Here is a 19,303-nt window from a genome sequence, read left to right as displayed (position 1 = left end):
GATAATCTCTCCCCCACTTATCACAACAAAAACATCCTGATCACCCTATCTCCTGAAAAAAGACAAAAGCTGTTCCCACAGCTATAAATACTCAACTATCCAACAAACAGCAACAGAGCATGGACAGAGTTCCTACTCCAGTCCTCTGAGGATGCCGGCCACAGAGACTGGTGAAACGTCAGGAAGAACAACCTTCAGAACAAGGCCAAAGAGCCCGAAAAACCCACAACAACCATCAAATTGCTGCAAGTTAAGAAGTTTCCATAGACATGTGCTGTCACACATCAGCTTGCACAACTTGAAATATAACAACAAAGGGTTACACCAACTGAATTTGTGGCAAACCAACTGGTTACACCAACAGCCGTAACGAAAATAGGATTTGAGTCAATATGCAATCAAGCTATATTTTTAAAGTATCAAATAATTAAAAAGCAACTATGTTGAACTCCTTCATAGGTAAAATTCAGCTTGCCTGGTGCCTCTCTGCTCCACATGCGTATCAGATGTTTTTCTGGCTAGTACACAGGAAGAAAGCCTTTAAGGCTTCGGTGCTTATGGGAACAAACAGGAGTGTCCCTTGTATTTGTGGTATAGAAGGGAAGAAGAGGCTGACATCAGCTTTACTACCAAGGAAGCAGAACCCACCCACCCACCGACCCACCCCCTGCAAGAGGGGACCCAAGGGGAAAACTGTAAGCATGTATGAACTACTCACAGATCAGTGACTGCCCTGACTGGGAGGAAGGCTGCAGGCAATCTGGGGCTCCCGACACATTGACAGCACGGAGCTGCACATTAAAGTATTTGGATACACAGAGCAAAATTGGCTATGCTCCCAAAAGCCTGTGTTTCATATGGGGCCAGAGGGTAGAAAACACAAGTAAATAAAATGTAAAATGGCTTTCTGAACCATGCTAGTCAGAACAAATCCATCATGGGTCCATTTCAGATCTGCCAGCTTTGCCTTGATACAGTGAAGAACTCAAATACTGTAACTCTAAGTAACAATTTATTAATTGCACCTGATAAATCAGGCACTTGCAGCCATCCTGGGTAGATCTCCTTCCACTTAAGGGAAGAGGTCGGCAATTTTCAGCTCTCCAGATACCCTTTCATTTCTGTTCAGCCAACATCGTCAACGGTGGGTGCTGGAGCTCAAGAACCTCTAGGGAGCTCAAGTTGCCCCCTCCTGCTTTAATCCTTCTTTGATTCTCTCATTTTTCAAAGCTGCCTCACCTGCTTCCAATAGCAGAAAAGAAAGTCACCTCAAGAAGAATTGTGGGGAACCTCCTAGTTCACTTCTACTCTCAGAAGCCATGTCCCATGTGGCACATACATCACAGATGGGGAGGGGAGCAGGAGAGGGGTGCTCCCCCCCAGATTCCTGATACCAGCAGCCCCTGCTACTGTCACAGACCTTGGAAACACAGCGAAGCTGGTTCAAATGCTGGAGAAAAGAGACACAGAAAGGTTCCTCGGAGAGATCTGGAGTATGGTCAGTAGGAGAGAGACTCATGTTCATGTAGGTTCGGAGAGAACTTCTCTGGAAGATGGATGCTTTTGTGGTTGATCAACTCCAGCTGAGATGCCAGCTGAGGATTCCTCTGGAGAAAATGAGATCCAGCTGCAGCTGCTTCTGACTGGAGATTTCTGGGAGTTGCAATGCAGCACGTTCTTTTTGAACGCTGGGTGGGCCTTGGTTTCACTTTCTCCAGGACAGTCTGCCACTGTTGTATTTCCAGTAGCTGATCAAGGGCTATGTCCACAGAAGTCTGAACAAGTAACTATTCCAGCTGCCCAACATCTGCTGAGTTGTTGTCCAAAAACAGGACTACCTGGATCTCTGTACGTTCAGTGTCCTCTACCTCTGATGATTGTCCTCAAGCAACATTGGGTGCCAAACAAAGCAAAATTGGTAGCAACAACTGGAATCCTATGCTTGCTTCCAGAATTTTCAGAAGGGGTGAGAGCACAAGTCATGGGATCAGTTTTAACTCTGGACACCCTCAAAGGATTAAGACCAAGGCCCACTATTAACATCTTGCTCAGAGACCCATGTCAGAATCCCCTGGACTTCCGAAATCAAGTGGGCATTATAGAGGAACTGGGCTTCTACAGTAATGGCATTATTCCTCCATTCTTCTCAGCCTCTTAATCATCTGCCAGTCTCACTTTTTGCTGATTTTCAGGAGAGGCTGCTTTCCTTTCTAGCTTGATAGCAATGAATTTTTTTGGAATTGCAGCTAGCCAGCTAGTTGAATTCCTAACTGTCTTTTGTACAAGTTTATACTGGCGTCTTGCATTTGTTAAACAATTCAACAGTTCCATTTTTAATGAAAATAAAATGGAATTCCCTCACTGCCTTTCTGCAAACAGAATGTGTTTTCTGTGTGCAATTCCTCCCCATGTAAATGTTTACATTTCCCATTTAAAGGTATTCTCAGGGCACTGGAAAGATCAAACTCAACTGCTCCATGGGGAAAACCCTCAAGCTTTTCCATTTGCAGAACAGTTGGGTTTCTACATCTCCTGACAAGCACAGGAGACACCCAACAAAATTTCATGCTGCTGCAAACTCTGGAATCTCCTCTTCCATTTTCTTTTATATTAATGTTCAGTTATGGGAGCCAAGACACACTTGGCGTGTGTCGGTGTGTGCACGCGCGTGCTGGTTGTTGCCTGCAGAAATTGTTGAAACACTGTGGGGAGGGCATCAATTTTGATTAGATAATTGCCCCTCCTCATGACTAGTAAAAGCAGAGTGTAATTCAAATGAAGCACAAACATAAATACAGTGGTGCCTTGCTTGACGAGGATAATCCGTTCCAGCAAAATCACTGTAGAACGAAATCGTTGTCAAGCGAAAGTTAAAAACCCATTGAAATGCATTGAAAACCAGTTCAATGCGTTCCAATTGGCGAAATACCTCAGTGTCCAGCAAAGATCCTCCATAGGGTGGCCATTTTCCGGTGCCTGTATAGAGAGGAATCTGTCCCAAAACACAGCGGGGAGCCATTTTGCACAGCAGGTGGCCATTTTGAAAACCTGATGATCAGCTGTTTTGATCGTCGTTAAGCGAAAAATCGGTTCCCAAAGCAGGGAACCGATCATCTTTAAATGAAAAAAAACCATACCAACATTGTTTTGCGGTAGCTATAGCGATCGCAAAATACTCATCGTTAAGTGATTTCCTTGTCTAACGAGGTAATTGTAAAGCGGGGCACCACTGTATTTGCTATATTTGCATAATGTCGATAGATGCAAGATTCAGCTTTTCCTGGCACACCAGTGGGAGGGATATACACATCCTGTGAGGCTATATGTGAGAGTCTAGTGGACTCACTAGAACTTTGGAGACATTGGCTGAAATCCTTATGCTTTTAGTGTAGTAAATTGCAGCAGAGTAGGCCCACTTAGTGGGCATTTGTGAGTTAACTCCTCTGCTAGTTCCATGGATTCAAATGGGCCTACTCTAGTTTTAACTTATTTTAGCATAGTAAGTCACAACTAGAATAGGTCCGTTTGAATCAATGAAACATATGAAGGAACTGACTCACTAAATACCCACTGATCCCGTGTGCCTGCTCTGGTGTGACTGACTACACTAAGCAGCAGAATTTCAGCCAACGGTTCGAGTGCTGTCGAATTTCCTGCCCAGGAATCTTGCGGAGTAAGTTTGGGCTAGCGACACTCCCCCAGTCTTGATGTACGTATGTGTGTGCTTTGTTTGTATAACATTCTGCTTTTGAACTTCATGGTGCAGTGGTTAAAGTGCAGTACTGCAGCCAAAACTCTGCTCATGATCCCAAGTAAGTCAACTAAAAATTCACTCATCTTTCCAAGGTTGATAAATTGAGTACCCAGGTCACTGGGGTGGGAGGAGCAATGTGTAGCCTGCATAATTAAATTGTAAGCTGCCCAGGGAGTACTTTAAGCACGGTGGGACTGTGTCTAAGCAACAAGATTTTGCTTTTAATTCAAAGTGCTTTTTTTCTGAGGATAAACAGGGAATCTATGTATCTTGCATCCTGAACTCATGAGACAAAGTAGGACATAAATGTAACAAAATGAAATAAATTGCACTAACAACTTGTCTCCGAAATGCCCCCTAATATTTGCACAATGAATTTGTGCCGTTTTTTCCAAAGGTGGTATTTGTAAACAGATGGAGGTTGTGGTTACAGAACCACAAAAAAATGCTCCCGTGTTGTGGCTTAAATAAATGTCTGGGTAACTTCTTTTCTCCATTATTCTTAAGAAGACACGGCAAAGGCAGTGTTGCAAAACTGCACAGTTAATTAGACAGCCATACATCCTTTCAAAATCTAAAGTTTATGTTCTTAAGAAAAGCAATTAAAGCAGCTAGATGGGGGGGACAAGCACAGCATTGTGTAATTATGCCATAGATCTGTACCCTTTTCCACTTTGCTTTTTAAAAAAATCCTTCCTGCCTAATTCATTGGTAATAATTCTTCTCGATTTATTAAATTAACATCTTGGCAATGCTTTGGATTTTGTTTAGTTGACAGCGTTTTTCCTCCGTTTGTTCCCTTCTTGCTTCTCTCTGAGTCTGACCTCCCCCGAAAGCCATTGCTTCTGGAATCTGAAAAAGCATTGTTAACTTTAGGAATTTCAGCCTTTGGAGTTGAGGGGCGCTTTGGGAAAAGGTGCATTAGAACAGCCTGCTAATTAAAAGGAAGGATTGAATCCCATATTTCTGCTGTTCAAATGTATCCCGCCTACAGATAAGAACTTTTTTTTTCTGCAGAGACATAAAAAAAAATCAGAAGTGAAACAAACGGGGGGGGGGGGGTTGAAAAATCCCAAATCTCTCTGCCTCTTTCATGTGGTGCCAGACAGAACTTGCTTTTTCAGGTTTCAAAGTCTGTTAAAACATCACCTTTTGAAAGCTGATACTCAATTAGCCCCAGAAGTGATTTATGTAAGAGTTGTGAGAAAATGCCAGCCACTGTTCATCTTCAAAGCACCCCCAGCAGACTCAATGAAGTCCAGTTCGTATCACTTATAATTAAGGTTCCCAAACTATTAAAAAGCCAACATCATAATTAGTAAGCGTGCACTTATTTCTCAATTTCTGCTACAACAGACATTGACTTTGATCTGCATATATTGACTGATCATGAATGACGTCTAACGTTAATTAATGACAACACGTGGTAAAAAGGTCCACAGAGAAAGAACTAATTAGGCTTCATTTTTTAAAAAGCTGTTGTAAGTTGGGAATTATTTCAGTAACCATTATTTTAGAAAATAACTATAGTAGATACACCTACACAAGAAACACTCTCAGCAAAGAGATTTTTCCCCTTTTAATGGGGGAAAAACACATAGCTATAAACAGGCATACAGAAACAAAAGTGCTACAGGAGACACACCCTTTGAGATAAAAACCCATCACCTCTGACAAATTAGAGGCATGGCAGACTTGATTAACCTGGTGTGCTGCACATCAGCGTGTTCCCTTGTACAGCTGGGTATCTTCCTAGTTATTAGCAGTGTTTTTCAGTGGCCCAAATCTATTGGAGTTTGAGTAAAATTTGGCTGTGGCTAATTAACAAGATCTTTGGGTGCATCTTGTTTGGCATGCATCCAAGACAATTAGCTCAATTTAGCTGCAGTAAGTTACAAAAATGTATATACACACACCAGTAGGATTCTGGTTTTGCTGTGGTTTAAGCTTTACAGGAACGGCTGGCTCACTGTGCATTCAAAACCTCATCACATTTTCATACTTCTCAGCATCAATGCCAATGTGATGTGGTGCTTGCTTAGTGGAGGGCCAAGTATGTCATCTTATGCTTACTGAGAGAAAAATGGACTATAAATACAACTAATGGGTAAACATATAAATGATGAAAAGCTGTTATAAACCTGATACTTCTGCAGCAGAACCCATGAACATGATGATCTTTGAACCTATGGCCAAGAGCGAACACCTCTCATCCCAAGTGGTGGCTTGGATGCTGTGCCAGAACAAAAACAAACTTGGAAAAGCCCTGGAAAGTTTGTATGCTTCAAAGAAAGTGGCAGTTCCTCTGAAAGAAGTACAACCGATTGTTTCCAGTGAGGACGGTTATCACTTAGCAGAGGGTTTATAATGGGTCAATATTAATTGGGGGGTCTTGGGCAGTTAGTAAGCGGATGTGATGCCCTTAACCTCTTAATCCAAGAGGCCTGCATTAGTTGACTCTGCTAAACTAACTGCCCAGGACCCCAATTAACGTTGTCCCCTATAGAATTTGTTCTCTGTGTCAATAGTCCCATCCAGAAAGTCCTTGGCAGCAAGGCAGGATGAAAAACGACTCCTATAAGAAGCCCATGTTCTGCCTCTGCCTGGGCGTACCAGAGTAACCCAGATGGATTTGACTCAGCAAAAGGAAGTTTTCTATATTCCAAAGACTTTTGTCCAGGCCATTCAGAACCATGCTGGCTAGAGCTGTGCTCCGAGAGAGCGACACACACACACACACACAGAGAGAGAGAGAGAGAGAGAGAGAGAGAGAGAGAGAGAGAGAGAGAGAGAGGAGGAGGAGGAGGAAAAGGATGAGAAACATTTCCAAGTTCAGCACAGAACCCCCAATTTCTGTGCTTGATGGAACAAGATAGCCTATCTTAAGGTAATTCAAAACAGCCAGAATCCTACTGACAATGTGTGGAAGTGAAATTGTGTAAAATGTGGTAGTGAATTGCCTCTAATTTATAAGGTATTCCTAGCCACTTGACTAGTTTGATGATTGATACACATCCAGGAACATGATTGGCCTCTCACTGATTAGTGACAATTGGCAACTGAGACTTATAGATGCGTCGCTTACCGATAGGATTTGAGCCAATAAGTTAAATATAAGAATGTAAGAGGAGTCATTCTGGATCAGACCAGAGGCCTATTTAATGCAACTTTCTGCTTCTACAGCTGCCCAACAAGAGGGCAAACACCTTCCGTCCGCGCATGCCGTGGCAACTGACCAAGGAGGAAACCACCACTCAAGGGCTGCCTGCAGAGACTGGATATCTGCAGGACAGTTTCCTTCTGCACCCGCTTTCTGCAATGTTCAGTGGTGCCTCGCTAGACGATGATAATCCGTTCCACTGAAATCGCTTTTCAGTGAAATCATTGTCTAGCGAAAAGCATTTCCCCATTGGAATGCATTGAAACCTGTTTAATGCGTTCCAATGGGGAAGAATCTTCGTTGTCTAGTGAAGATCGGCCATAGGAAAGCCGCTTTGCTAACCGCCGATCAGCTGTTTAATTCCCTGTCTTGCGATTAGGTCCCAAAAAACCTGTCAAAATCGTCGTCTACCGAAAATCGGTTTGCGAAACAGGGACCAAACATTGTCCAGCGAAATTCCCCCATAGGAATCACTGTTTTGCGAATCGTTACAGCGATCGCAAAAAGCCAATGTCTAGCGAAAAAACTGTCATGCGGGGTAACTGTCTAGCGAGGCACCACTGTATCCGTTCACGGTGAACACCTCAAATATATGACTAGCCAATTATGAACCTAGGCCAAGTCAAATGCGGGTTGAAACAGGTGACATGTTTGAAACTAACAACAGTGTTAAGCCTTAATAAAAGAAAGTATGAGATCATAACTGTCAGAGCAATTTTCCACATCAGTAGCCTAATACACATATGGCTGCATATTTTTGCAAGCAAATGACTCCTTGTTGCCTACCTGTTCTCCTCAGGAGCATCCTTTCAAAGCCAGGTTGAACGAATGAATGAACAAATGAACAAACAAAAAGCCTAGTTTGTAAGAGCAACCACACACACTAGGATTGTAGACGGAAAAAAAACAGGAAGCAAAAGGAGAGAAAAAGAAAAAAATCCATTGGCTTAAATTCCTATTTCATTTTCTGTAAACATCTGGGCTGTAACTCATTCCCAGTTTTACTGCCGCCTTAACATTAATGCCGCCTCCAACTCAACATCATAAAGATGGAGTTATTAACTTTAATTTGCTCGAGCTGTATTTCTCTCTTTTGCATGGGAATAAATCTCAGGTGTCCGTTATCAGCCAATGCCCAAGTAATGTTCAGAACAAGCACGTATACAGTAGTATTTTTACACCATAAGTACTTTGTTCTGACTGGAAGCAAGGGATCACGTTTGCCATCCACGACAGTGGCATCCCATAACACCTCCACATCTCGATATACCAATTCCACGAAGCCAACAACACTGGCTACAAACACAAGAAGCAGGAACTCTTTTAAATAAAGAGCGCAATACATTCAGATAAAAGTTAATGAGAGGATGGAGACTGTGTGGGACCATCCAGATATTGTCTGACTGCAATTGGTACTGAGAGTTAGGCTGGAAATTGGAGCCCACCCCTACAATGGAGGGACTGGGAAGAAGGAAAAGAGATGGGACAGTCAACTGTGGGCTCAGAGGCGCTGTATATCACTGATTATGTATATGTCATGTAATTTTTTAAGGACAGATGCACAGTCATTGTGACAATGGGTGCCTATGTGTCACTAAGCGGTAACATATGCCAATGTACTGTATGTTATGTTACAGACTTACAACAAGCATATTTTGTTGTAAGCAGGCTTACAACAAAATATTAGGAAGGGTAGTTTGTGATACCCAAAGAATAATAGTTTGTGATGATCCGTGGTGATGCTACTGATGACTCACAAGTATCGGCCATTTTTGCTTTCTTTCGCCCTCTTCCTCTCTGCCTGGCCATGAGAGAGAATTCATCCCCGAAATAATGAAAGGTGAGAGGCAATGAGATGTTGTCAATAGTCACATCAGGATTGTGATCTGATTTGGTTATGCTGACTCTTCAGGATACCTACTTGTATTTCCACATTTCTTATTATCTTTTACTTAATTTTTAAAAATTACTTCTAGGGACCTGGCTCTGTGATTTTTCTTCCCCACGTTAACTTTTGACTGAACGTATGCCACTTTTTTAAAAAAGAAAAAAAAGAAAAACGCAATAAAGTTTAGTTCCTTCTTAGAAATAATCCAGCCTGTTAATGCATTCTGTTTGGTTCATGTAGGAAAGGCTTTCCCAGTTAAGGAAAGGGAAGCAAGCCATTAAGCATGGGAGGGCTTTTTTTTTTTCCTTTTTGGTTGTGAACTGTACTAACTGTACTTCCAAGTGGACAGATCTCACTCCAGAATTTCCTTCCCTTGGTTGTATGGATGGATGAAGGAGGGGCAGGTGGGGGCAAATACTGCTTTAGGGCAGATGCCAGTACGCTTCCCTTTTGGCTTTTCATAGAGGCTGGCAAAGGAACAAACTTTACATGCATCCTCAGAAAATGTTGAACATCATCTGGCTCAGGGGCAAACTGGATGTAGCCGGGTGTCCAGTTTTACAAACTAAGGAGGAGCAGAGAGGAGAGGATCAACAGGTCTCCCTCCCTTCCCTGTGGTCACTTGCACTGTCATTGCTCTCCCTTCCTTCAAGCAACAGACTCTCTGGGCCTCAAGCAAGAGAGGCAGGCTCAGTACAATCCCCCAGACGTTGTTGCATTGGAACTCCCAACAGCCTTAGCCAACACAGCCAATGGGGGAGAGTGCTGGGAGCTGCACTCCCACAACATCTGGAAGGCTGGACTTTGGCCACCCCTGGATTACATGGAGACAAAGAGAGGGAGGGAGGGACTCTCTGTTAACTGATAAAAACCAACAACCTCCACTAGACAGTAACAAAAGCTATTTGAATGGGGAAGAGCTTGTAGAAAAGGAACGCCCACCTGCCACTGCCCTGTTCTGGCCCTTTGTTTCAGTAAGCAGCATTTGCCAGATAAACATCTGTCTACATTAGGAAGGCCCTCCTGATAGTTAAGAGCTGTTAAACAACAGAAAAGACTGCCTTAGAAGGTGGCATCCTCTCTTTCACGGACAGTTTTAAACAGGGCTGGTTATGGCCATCTGCCAGAGATGCTTTAGCTGTAAATAGTAGCCGAGGGTCTGATAAGATCACTTTTGGGGTTGGCTTTTACCATTTTGTTACATATTGCTTCCAGAAGAGTTTTCAAGCATTCATTGGAAGGCAACACTTCTCAATGGCTTCTTAAAGTCATTTTCACAACGGATTTTAAGCTATGGACAACTTGTTTCAAATAAATCCATTTTATTAATTCTCTCTCTCACAGTGACCCCAAGGACTGCAAAAGCTACGCAACCATTAGAAGAAGCAGAAAAGCAATAACCTTGTGGATCCAAGAAATTCCCACCAATATGCAGACAACCTACATTCACTATGAGCCTCTGCCAGAATAAGAGCAAATCAGAGATGATTTGGAGGGTATGAAGAAAGAGTACAGCAGGGGAAACATAAGGGCATAATGGTGTCTGAAACACCCACATTCATGAGATTAAGTCTTAATGGACAGGTTCAGTGGGTGGGGTGGGGGGAAGGAACCACAAGAGTGTTTAGGGGAGAAGCACCTAGTGGTGTATGACTTTACACTGATACAAGTTCACTCCGAAGCAAGTCCTTCATACAGTATACAGCACTGGTTCTTAACCTTGGGTTACTCAGGAGTTTTGGACTGCAACTCCCAGAAGCCTTCACCACCAGCTGTCCTGACTGGGGTTTCCAGGAGTTGCAGTTCAAAAGCATCCGAGTAACAAAGGTTAAGAACCACTGGTATACAGTATGTGCAAACGGTTGAAGCATCTGAAATCAGAGACCTGAAAATAAGCCTGGTAACAGTTTAGGGGGGAAACAGTCTACCAACCCTTGGGGAAAAAATGGGATCAGGATATGTCTCACATTGCTGCAGTAAAACAGATATGGAACACAATGATCAGTGCATTGATAATCCATGACAATGACAGCACTCAAGAGAGAGAAAAAACACATGCAAATCATTCTATCTTAAACTGAGAAATTAGTATACAACGCACCTATTGACAAACTAAAATCAATACAAAATACTCATGAACAAGCAAATTAAATTAATAACAAGCAAGTAAATGCAACACATTCCTTCTGTGGCCATCTTAAAGCTCTGTCAATATTCGAGACTGTAGTCCCATCAATTAATCACTACCTCCTGTTACATCTCACAGCCCCATGTAAGACAGGTCCCTGTTTCCATTTCACAAAGGGGAGGAAATGAGAAAGGGACCGAGAGAGAAGGAGAAATGAGGGTAATATAAAAACACTTTCTAGCAGCCCTGGAACAAGAGATTTCGTAGATCCACTCTTTAGAAAGATTTCCTTGAAAACTCTGGCCACAGAGAAAGCCTCCAAGCTTAGCCAATGGGGTGCTTTCCTGTCCCTTCAATGCTATCAGGCAGACTCTTTCAAACAGGAGCCTTTAGGGCCATAACTAGGGTGGGACTACTGGGGCTTTACCCCAGGGTGCCAAACTTTAGAGGGCACCCAATTCTAGAGGTGGATGTATCAAAGCCTCCACTCATTTTGTTCTCCGCTGAAAGTCAGAACTTCCTCTTTCTTGAGGAGGGGCACCACATTCTGCTCCTTGCAGGCATCCATGCCTCTAAGGCAGAGGTCCCCAACCTTGGGCCTCCAGATGTTCGTGGACTTCAACTCCCAGAAATCCTGGCTAGCAGAGATGGTGGTGAAGGCTTCTGGGAGTTGCAGTCCAAGAACATCTGGAGGCCCAAGGTTGGGGACCACTGCTCTAAGGGGAATGGCGAGGGGAGAGTGCCGTTTGCCCTCAGGTACCCAAATCTAAAGTTACGCCTTGAGGAAGCATCTTTTTCTGATGTGGCCGGGTTCCTCTCCACAGGACAGACCCAAACACAGCAGGGAATACACACTGCCACCTAAAACAGGAGGGGGGCATAATACTATTCAATCGAAATACTAAAATTACCCCAGTGCACCAGCAGTGGCACGCCTGCAAACGAGAGCCAGAATATTCGTAAGTGTGAGAGGAAAAGACCAAATGTGTGGGAGATGAATGTTGTTTAAAGATCAAAGAACCATCTCTGCCACCTGTTTTCTTTTTTACTCACACTGAAATGTCCTCCTCAGTTAATTTCCCCCTTGCAATTAACTGAATGCCAAATGACTGGAGCCCACGTTTTTTCTACAAGCACAAAGTCATTACTGGGACTGCCGCTTAAAGACAAGGATGGGCAGAAACACCTTATGCTTCAATGTTTAGCAATCTTTGTTTTAAATTGCAAAGGCTGTGAAATGTATGGTCCCTGTTAGCCGTTGTGAGGTATAAATATTTTGAAAATAAATATTTTCAAATATTTTTTTAAATACAACCAATTAGTCAAATAAATCTGGACCTGGATGATTTGCAAGAGATCACTGACAGATTTGGCTCCCAATTAAGAAAGGCAACAACAAGAAGTTCTGCATGCCCATGAGCCTGTAGAAACTCAGAAATGGTCTTGAATGTGTGTGTAATTCTCTTAGTATATGTTTTCTGTCAACATTGGATTACAATTCCTGGAGTCCATGGTTCAAAATCTCCCCACATTTGTGCCCTGCTTCCAGGGTGGGGTCAGTCCCAGAGCCAGCCAGAGAGTAAGACAGACCTACCTTGTTTCCCTGAAAATAAGACAGGGTCTTATATTAATTTTTGCTCCAAAAAACACATTGGGGCTTATTTTCAGGGGATGTTTTATTTTTTTCATGTATCTTCTTCTGGTTGCTGCACAAGGGTGGAGGGGCAGGGTTTCATTTAACTGGAGCTTATTTTTGGGATAGGGCTTATATTACAAGCATCCTAAAAAATCATACTAGGACTTATTTTCAGGTTAGGTCTTGTTTTCGGAAAACAGGATAGTGCTGGTGGTCCACTGTCAGAGTCCAATACAGCCAAACAGGGAAACTCCAAAATCTTCGTCCTACACAGCAATTGAGGGACGTGGTGGCGCTGTGGGCTAAACCGCAAAAGCCTGTGCTGTAGGGTCAGAAGACCAGCAGTCGTAAGATCGAATCCACGCAACAGAGTGAGCGCCCGTCGCTTGTCCCAGCTCCCGCCAACCTAGCGGTTCGAAAGCATGTAAATGCGAGTAGATAAATAGGGACCACCTCAGTGGGAAGGTAACTGCGTTCCGTGTCTAAGTCACACTGGCCATGGTGACCAGGGAAGATTGTCTTCGGACAAAAAACGCTGGCTCTATGGCTTGGAAACGGGGATGAGCACCGCCCCCTAGAGTCGAACACGACTGGACAAAAATTGTCGAGGGGAACCTTTACCTTTACCTTTACACAGCAATAGCAAGGCTACATGATGCCATATGTGGGACCAAACATAGCCATAAGCTAAATCTCCTTCTTGCTATACGTAAATGCAATAGCTTCTCTCATCAGCTGTTCAGCCGACACTGTTGCTTTGAAATCTATTGTATTGAATATGTTTTAGAACTCTTTATCTACTAGTTTTAATATTATATTTGTTTAATTCTTTTTTAATGTTGTCATAATTAATTGTTCTCAGCTTTTAAAACTGTTTGCTTTTTAATACTGCAAGCCACCTCATGTCCTTTTGAGGAGAAATGGGGGTATAAATATTTTAATAAATAAATAGTCTCATGCAAACATATACAAACATTCAAATTCAAATTTAGAGGAAAGTTCTGATTTAAATACCATGCAAATTAAATACCTCATTTAATGTGATTTTAAACACATGCATTTTTAATTGTTGTACACCACCTTGCGTCCTTTCACTTGACATACATTTAAGTAAATAAAGTAACAAATAGTTTCAAGGCTGGCCACTTTTTTTTCTAATAGGGCTCAAGAATCTTAATTATTTTCCAGATATGCAGAGATTAAGTATATGAAGTTTGGCCCATCAGAGTATCTCCATGCAAGAATAATTTTTTCTGGTGAATTTCAGTTTGCTGGGGTACCTGATCATATGATCAGGGAGAGGGTCTATCCAAAATGGACCCATACTGGGAAGTTAACCTGCCGTTTGGCTGCACCAAATTCTGTTTCAGAAGAGCTGAGTAGGAAAAGCACCACTGCATTTATTAAAGTTATTATTATTAATGTTTAGCAACTACTTCTCTTTCTGTGGCCATCAGTGGGAGTACTGCAGAAATCTTAATTCTGCTAAAAATCCATAAATTAAGCTAATGAGCAACTCACTCCAACTAGATTTTCCTGGATAGCTGGAATGACTCTGTATTATTCCAGTTCTCTGCTGAAGCCCTTGACAAGGTCACCTACAGAAGTGCAGGATGATCAAAATACTCATAATCGTTGCCTTCTACTCAATAATTTAATTGGCAAGTGAGAGACCAGTTGTGATCCATTTTTTACATAGCTGTTCTCCGAGAAAATATGAGAGCTCTTTTCATTCTCCTATTAACACAACTACCAATTCAGGTTATTCCTTTTGTTCAAACTGAAAAACCCATTTCTGAATAGCAGAACACCTTCCAAGCCATCAGTTTTGGAAGGCTCTGCACATCTAATTAGCTATGTGCACCATTGCATTCTTATAATATTTTGAAATTATATTTAGCTGCAGTGGACCACCAAGTACTCTCTGATTCAAACTAGATGATGCTTTGAGCACATGACTTGAAGCACAACCTCCCTAAAGAGGCTTCTGCTGTTTAATATCAGATTTTAACATAGCTAGTTGCCCTACTCTTGAGAGGCTCTTGAGAGTCCCCTGGACTGCAAAGAGAACAAACCTATCCATTTTGAAGGAAATCAACCTTGAGTGCTCACTGGAAGGACAGATCCTGAAGCTGAGGCTCCAATACTTTGGCAAAAGACCCTGATGTTGGGAAAGTGTGAAGGCAAGAGGAGAAGGGGATGACAGAGGACGAGATGGTTGGACAGTGTCATTGAAGCGACCAACATGAATTTGACCCAACTCCGGGAGGCAGTGGAAGACAGGAGGGCCTGGCATGCTTTGGTCCATGGGGTCACGAAGAGTCGGACATGACTAAACAACTAAATAACAACAAAGTTGCCCTACATTCATTGCTAATATGTGCTTTTAATGTATTTTAAAATGTTATTTTATATCCATAATCTGTTTCATTTCACAGTCTTAATGATTCTTTGTTTAGTAATTTTAACTACTATTTTATACATTTTTTATAATTCTTGTTCTTTTAATGATTTGAGGACCACTTTGAGTCCCACTGTCAAGACAGCATATAAACACAATCACTCAATCAAACAATGATTCAGTCAATCAAACAGTCTGTGCACAAGCTTCCTTCACTTGTATGTTACAAGTAAACATGTTATTGTTTTATGACCAGTCATAGGGAAGTAAACATGGCCTTGCCTTGGAAGACTGAGTGAAATTTGAAGGACTTGCATAACATTAAAGAAAACATAATAGAGGGAAATACACATTTCATTCAAGCTATTTTATCGCCAAATTAAGGTATTTTTAGCAGGCGACTAAGAGGAGAATGGTAACGTCCTAATGAGGTTTCTATGACGGAGCCTTGCCGGCATTCCAGAGCCTGTCCTGTCAAGAACCTGACAGAAGACGATAAATATTTTCACATCATCTTGCAAAGTGAATATTGCAAAAGTGTTTATAGAGTTGTCTTGGGCAACCCTTGACATGCCGTTACTGGCAGTTTTAATCAACTCCCAGCTGAGTCTGAGAAATTGGAGGGAACACCACTGACCTTTGGGAGAAAATTTCAGTGATTGCAAACAGAAGCCTGGCATAGCGATTTCTTCACAGGCATGTTTGTGTTCATGGAAGGAGGGCCTGGGGAGGGGTGGCTTGATACTCTGCCTTTATCAAATGTCTTTCAGCCATTCCAGGCACTTCTTAGAAACCTCAACAAAAACTTGCTATGATGGGTCAATTATCTTTCCCTCTGTCTCAGAAAGGAAAAGCTGAAGATTGAAAGCAAAAGAACTTATCTATGGTCACCTATAATGGAGCCACAAGTGACCAGATAACACTCCAGATGCTATGGTGCAGCAGCTCAATCTAAATGCATGCTTTCATCAGGAATGTTAAGAGCACCTTGTTGTCAATATGGTGACAGCAGCACATAAGTTACACACAGTAAAATTCCTCAAAGGAAGGGGGAGACAGAGCCCTGCTGGCTGTACTGTTTACCAAATCTAAATTCAGCCAGTAGTGAGTGATTTGTGAGCAAACACAAACAAACAAAAAGGCAAAAGTAAAAAAAAAAGAAAAGAAAGAAATATACATTCTAGCCCTAAGCTGATTTGTATTCATAGTTAGGTACAACTATGGCAAAAGGAAAAATCAAATCTGAGGTATAATGAAGGAGGTTTGAAGGACTGCTCAAATAAAATATTGAGTGCTCCAACCCTAGAGGCATTCAAGAAAAACTTAGATAATCACCTGGCAGATATGGTTTGACTGTATTCCTGCACTGAGCAGGGGGTTGGACTTGATAGCCCTGTAGGCCCCTTCCAACGACACTTTTCGATGATATGATTCTACGAAAATACATGGTTCTGTGAACTCTGCCCCCCTGTTTCATGTCACATTTCCCCAGATATCATTGCCTTCTGCATCAAAATCCATCGCCACTCCATCTAGAAGCAAACGGCTGTTGTTTAACATGTGAACTTGATAAAAAGAAAGAAAAGGTGGGGAGGAAGAAAAGGTACATAAATATATTCTATTAACAAAGCCACATTGAACCAAATCCTGTTACTTAGGGTAGCAAACTGCTCTAGAGTAGGCCCACTGAATCAATGGGGATTTGGGGAATCAACTCTTCTGTAAGTTCTGTTGTTGATTCAAATGGGGCTACTCTAATTACAACTTACTCTGGCGTAGTAATTCGCAATTTGAGTAGGCCCATATGAATCAATGGAACTAAAAAAATAAGTTGACTCCCCAAATCCCCACTGATTCAGCAGGAATATTCTAGTGCAATTTACTACGCTAAGCAACAGGACTGAGGCCAAGAGCATCTATTTTCCAAAAGCAAGATTTCAGATATACCCAAGACACCCCTAAGTTTCAATGCAAGACATTGCTGCTTATTTGCAACAGCAGCTCATGCAGACTCATGCAGGCTATTCTGTTCCACTCCAACGAATGCAAACAAAATAAGGAATCAGTGACTCCTCCTTCCACTTACTTGCTCACAATGTGTAAACAGTAATCAGTGGGCAATGATCAATCAAGTTGGTGATCGATCGCTCTTTACAGTCAGAAATAAGTTATCCTAGATGACACCAACCTAGACTTGGATGGAATGTGTTTCAGGAATTGATTCAGAAACCACACCACCTGCAGTCTTTAAAAGGGGTTCTCTCTCACACCTATGTCCCTCAACTCATATCGTTACCCGCTTCCAATAAACATCTTCCTCAATTGTTTCCATGGCTAATTAGTTATTAAGGAGCAATGCCAGAGCCCCAGATGTTTGGGTACTATCTGTCATTAGCATACAAATAGCTATATTGTAGAAGTGCTAAGAGTCTTGGAGATGAACACATTCTGTAATAATAACTCATAATAATAACACAGTTTTGTACCACAGTCTGGGTCCAATGGATCTTCTTTGTCGTCATTTGATTTCTATCCTTCTTTCCTCCCTAACTAGGACCCCCAAGCTGTTTATGATTTGATTAAAAGCCAGATGGAAATGAAACTTGGAAAACTATAATGCCATTAAACAAGTTACTATATTAAAACCATATGAAGAAATTATGAAATGGATCAAGAAAAAGTACTGCACCTACCTGTTGAAACCCCCTTCCTCATCCATCAGTCATTAAAAAAAAAACGTAATGGAATAAAAAAAGCCATTTCTCTGCTTGGAAAAGGAGGGAAAAGGGGGCAACTCAGCCTCTTTTGGGAAAGAATCCCTCAAGCTGGGAGTAGTCACCAAGAAGAACTTTTCAGGTTTTAGGAAAGGAGAACCTAAGCATCTCTCAGCAACCAGTTGCTCCTGCCTGGAGATTGTCACTCTGTTTTTGCTGAACGCCAAAGATCTGCTCCGTCTCTCTCAGCGGAAGGCAAACGGGTACAGGCAACTAAAGAAGCAGGGACTGATAGAAGACGCAAACCCCAGCTGTCCTGCCAGCAATATTTATGAATGTGTGGTGCCAAGTACAAGGACATCTTAGGGACAGCCCTTTTTTCCATGGAAATTTCATTTCCCTTCACTGTTTGGAATGAAACCCATTATTACCAATTAACCTACTGTGAACCCATATCACTGGCTGAATTGAACATAATTATTCATCCATAATAATAGCTAAAGCAAATTCTGGCCATCTCTGCTCACTTCAACATCTCCGTGGGGAAAGCTTTCAAAGATGCCATGTCCTTGGTTATGAATTTTTATGTTTCTTTTACACATTTCTCCGAGTGACCATTCTTCATTTAGACAGAAAGCGTATCCATGTGATCACTTTTTTCTTTCTACCCTGTTTCCCCTAAAATAAGACCTAACCTGAAAATAAGCCCTAGTATGATTTTTCAGGATGCTCTTAATATAAGCCCTACCCCCAAAATAAGCTCTAGTTAAGTGAAACCCCGCCCTCCACCATTGTGCAGCAACCAGAAGAAGATGACATGATTGTATTTGAATAAATCTAGATTGCTGTATATGAAAAAAAATAAAACATGGAAATAAGCCCTAATGCGTTTTTGGAGCAAAAATTAATATAAGACCCTGTCTTATTTTCGGGGAAACAGGGTACCTTCTTTTTTCTTTCTTTCCTCTCTTTCACTTTTTTCCTCTTTTTCTTTTTGTTCTAATGATGGACAAGCCCACAAGATAGGGAGGGAGACTAAGAATGCAAAAATGGCCTCAAATATATCAGTCAATGGAAGTCTGCTTATCCCACAAGGACCTACTGTACAAGGGTTACCGCAGCACCACGGTGCACTTCAGCTGCTGCTGTACAAATCAAAACTGACTTCTGCATAAAGTTACGAACGTTTGCATCTGTTTCGTCCACCCTGACGTAGTTAATTTTGCACCTTGCACTTTTGGCCAGGAGGAGTTGCTGAAGGGGCTTACAAATGAAAATATGACAAATAAAAGCGCTCACAGGTCACTGTCTTGAGGGGCTTGCTCCTTCTCGTGGTTGGAGAGAGGCAGAGTCACAGGGCTTCTCCATAAGGGTGGAGAACACCTGTAGGCCGACTAGCCAGCTTTAGGAGCATCTGTAATCAACTTCAGGCCTCTTTATCGTGCACTCTCTCTATATGACTTCCTGAAACAATAAGCACACCGTTCTTTGCTTCTTCTGCAGCAATTAGTCCTGTGTGGATTCCCTTCTCTGACCACCACGCATGTCTGGTCTCCTACACTCTTGTTTACTTCCATGACACAGGAGTCAGCAGTATGTGAAGCAAGTGTTTTTAAAAAGGA

General features: G+C 42.1%; 1 protein-coding gene across 11 annotated transcripts in view; it reads right to left on the bottom strand.

The window, feature by feature from the left end:
• MEGF11 (multiple EGF like domains 11) overlaps nucleotides 1-19,303 on the bottom strand; it is a 474,775-nt gene that overhangs the window by 389,621 nt on the left and 65,851 nt on the right. Inside the window, exon 1 of one of the 11 annotated variants that reach the window (XM_078380888.1) lies at nucleotides 1,240-1,376. The exons of the other annotated variants lie outside the window; for them this stretch is intronic. The gene's annotated coding sequence lies outside the window, so the exon portion shown is untranslated. Of the gene's footprint in view, nucleotides 1-1,239; nucleotides 1,377-19,303 lie in introns of those variants that run through there. 11 annotated transcript variants of the gene reach the window in all.

The sequence above is a fragment of the Pogona vitticeps genome, chromosome 12 (genome assembly GCF_051106095.1).
Source record: "Pogona vitticeps strain Pit_001003342236 chromosome 12, PviZW2.1, whole genome shotgun sequence".
Taxonomy (NCBI): domain Eukaryota; kingdom Metazoa; phylum Chordata; class Lepidosauria; order Squamata; family Agamidae; genus Pogona; species Pogona vitticeps.
This window is presented reverse-complemented; position numbering and strand designations above follow the sequence as displayed.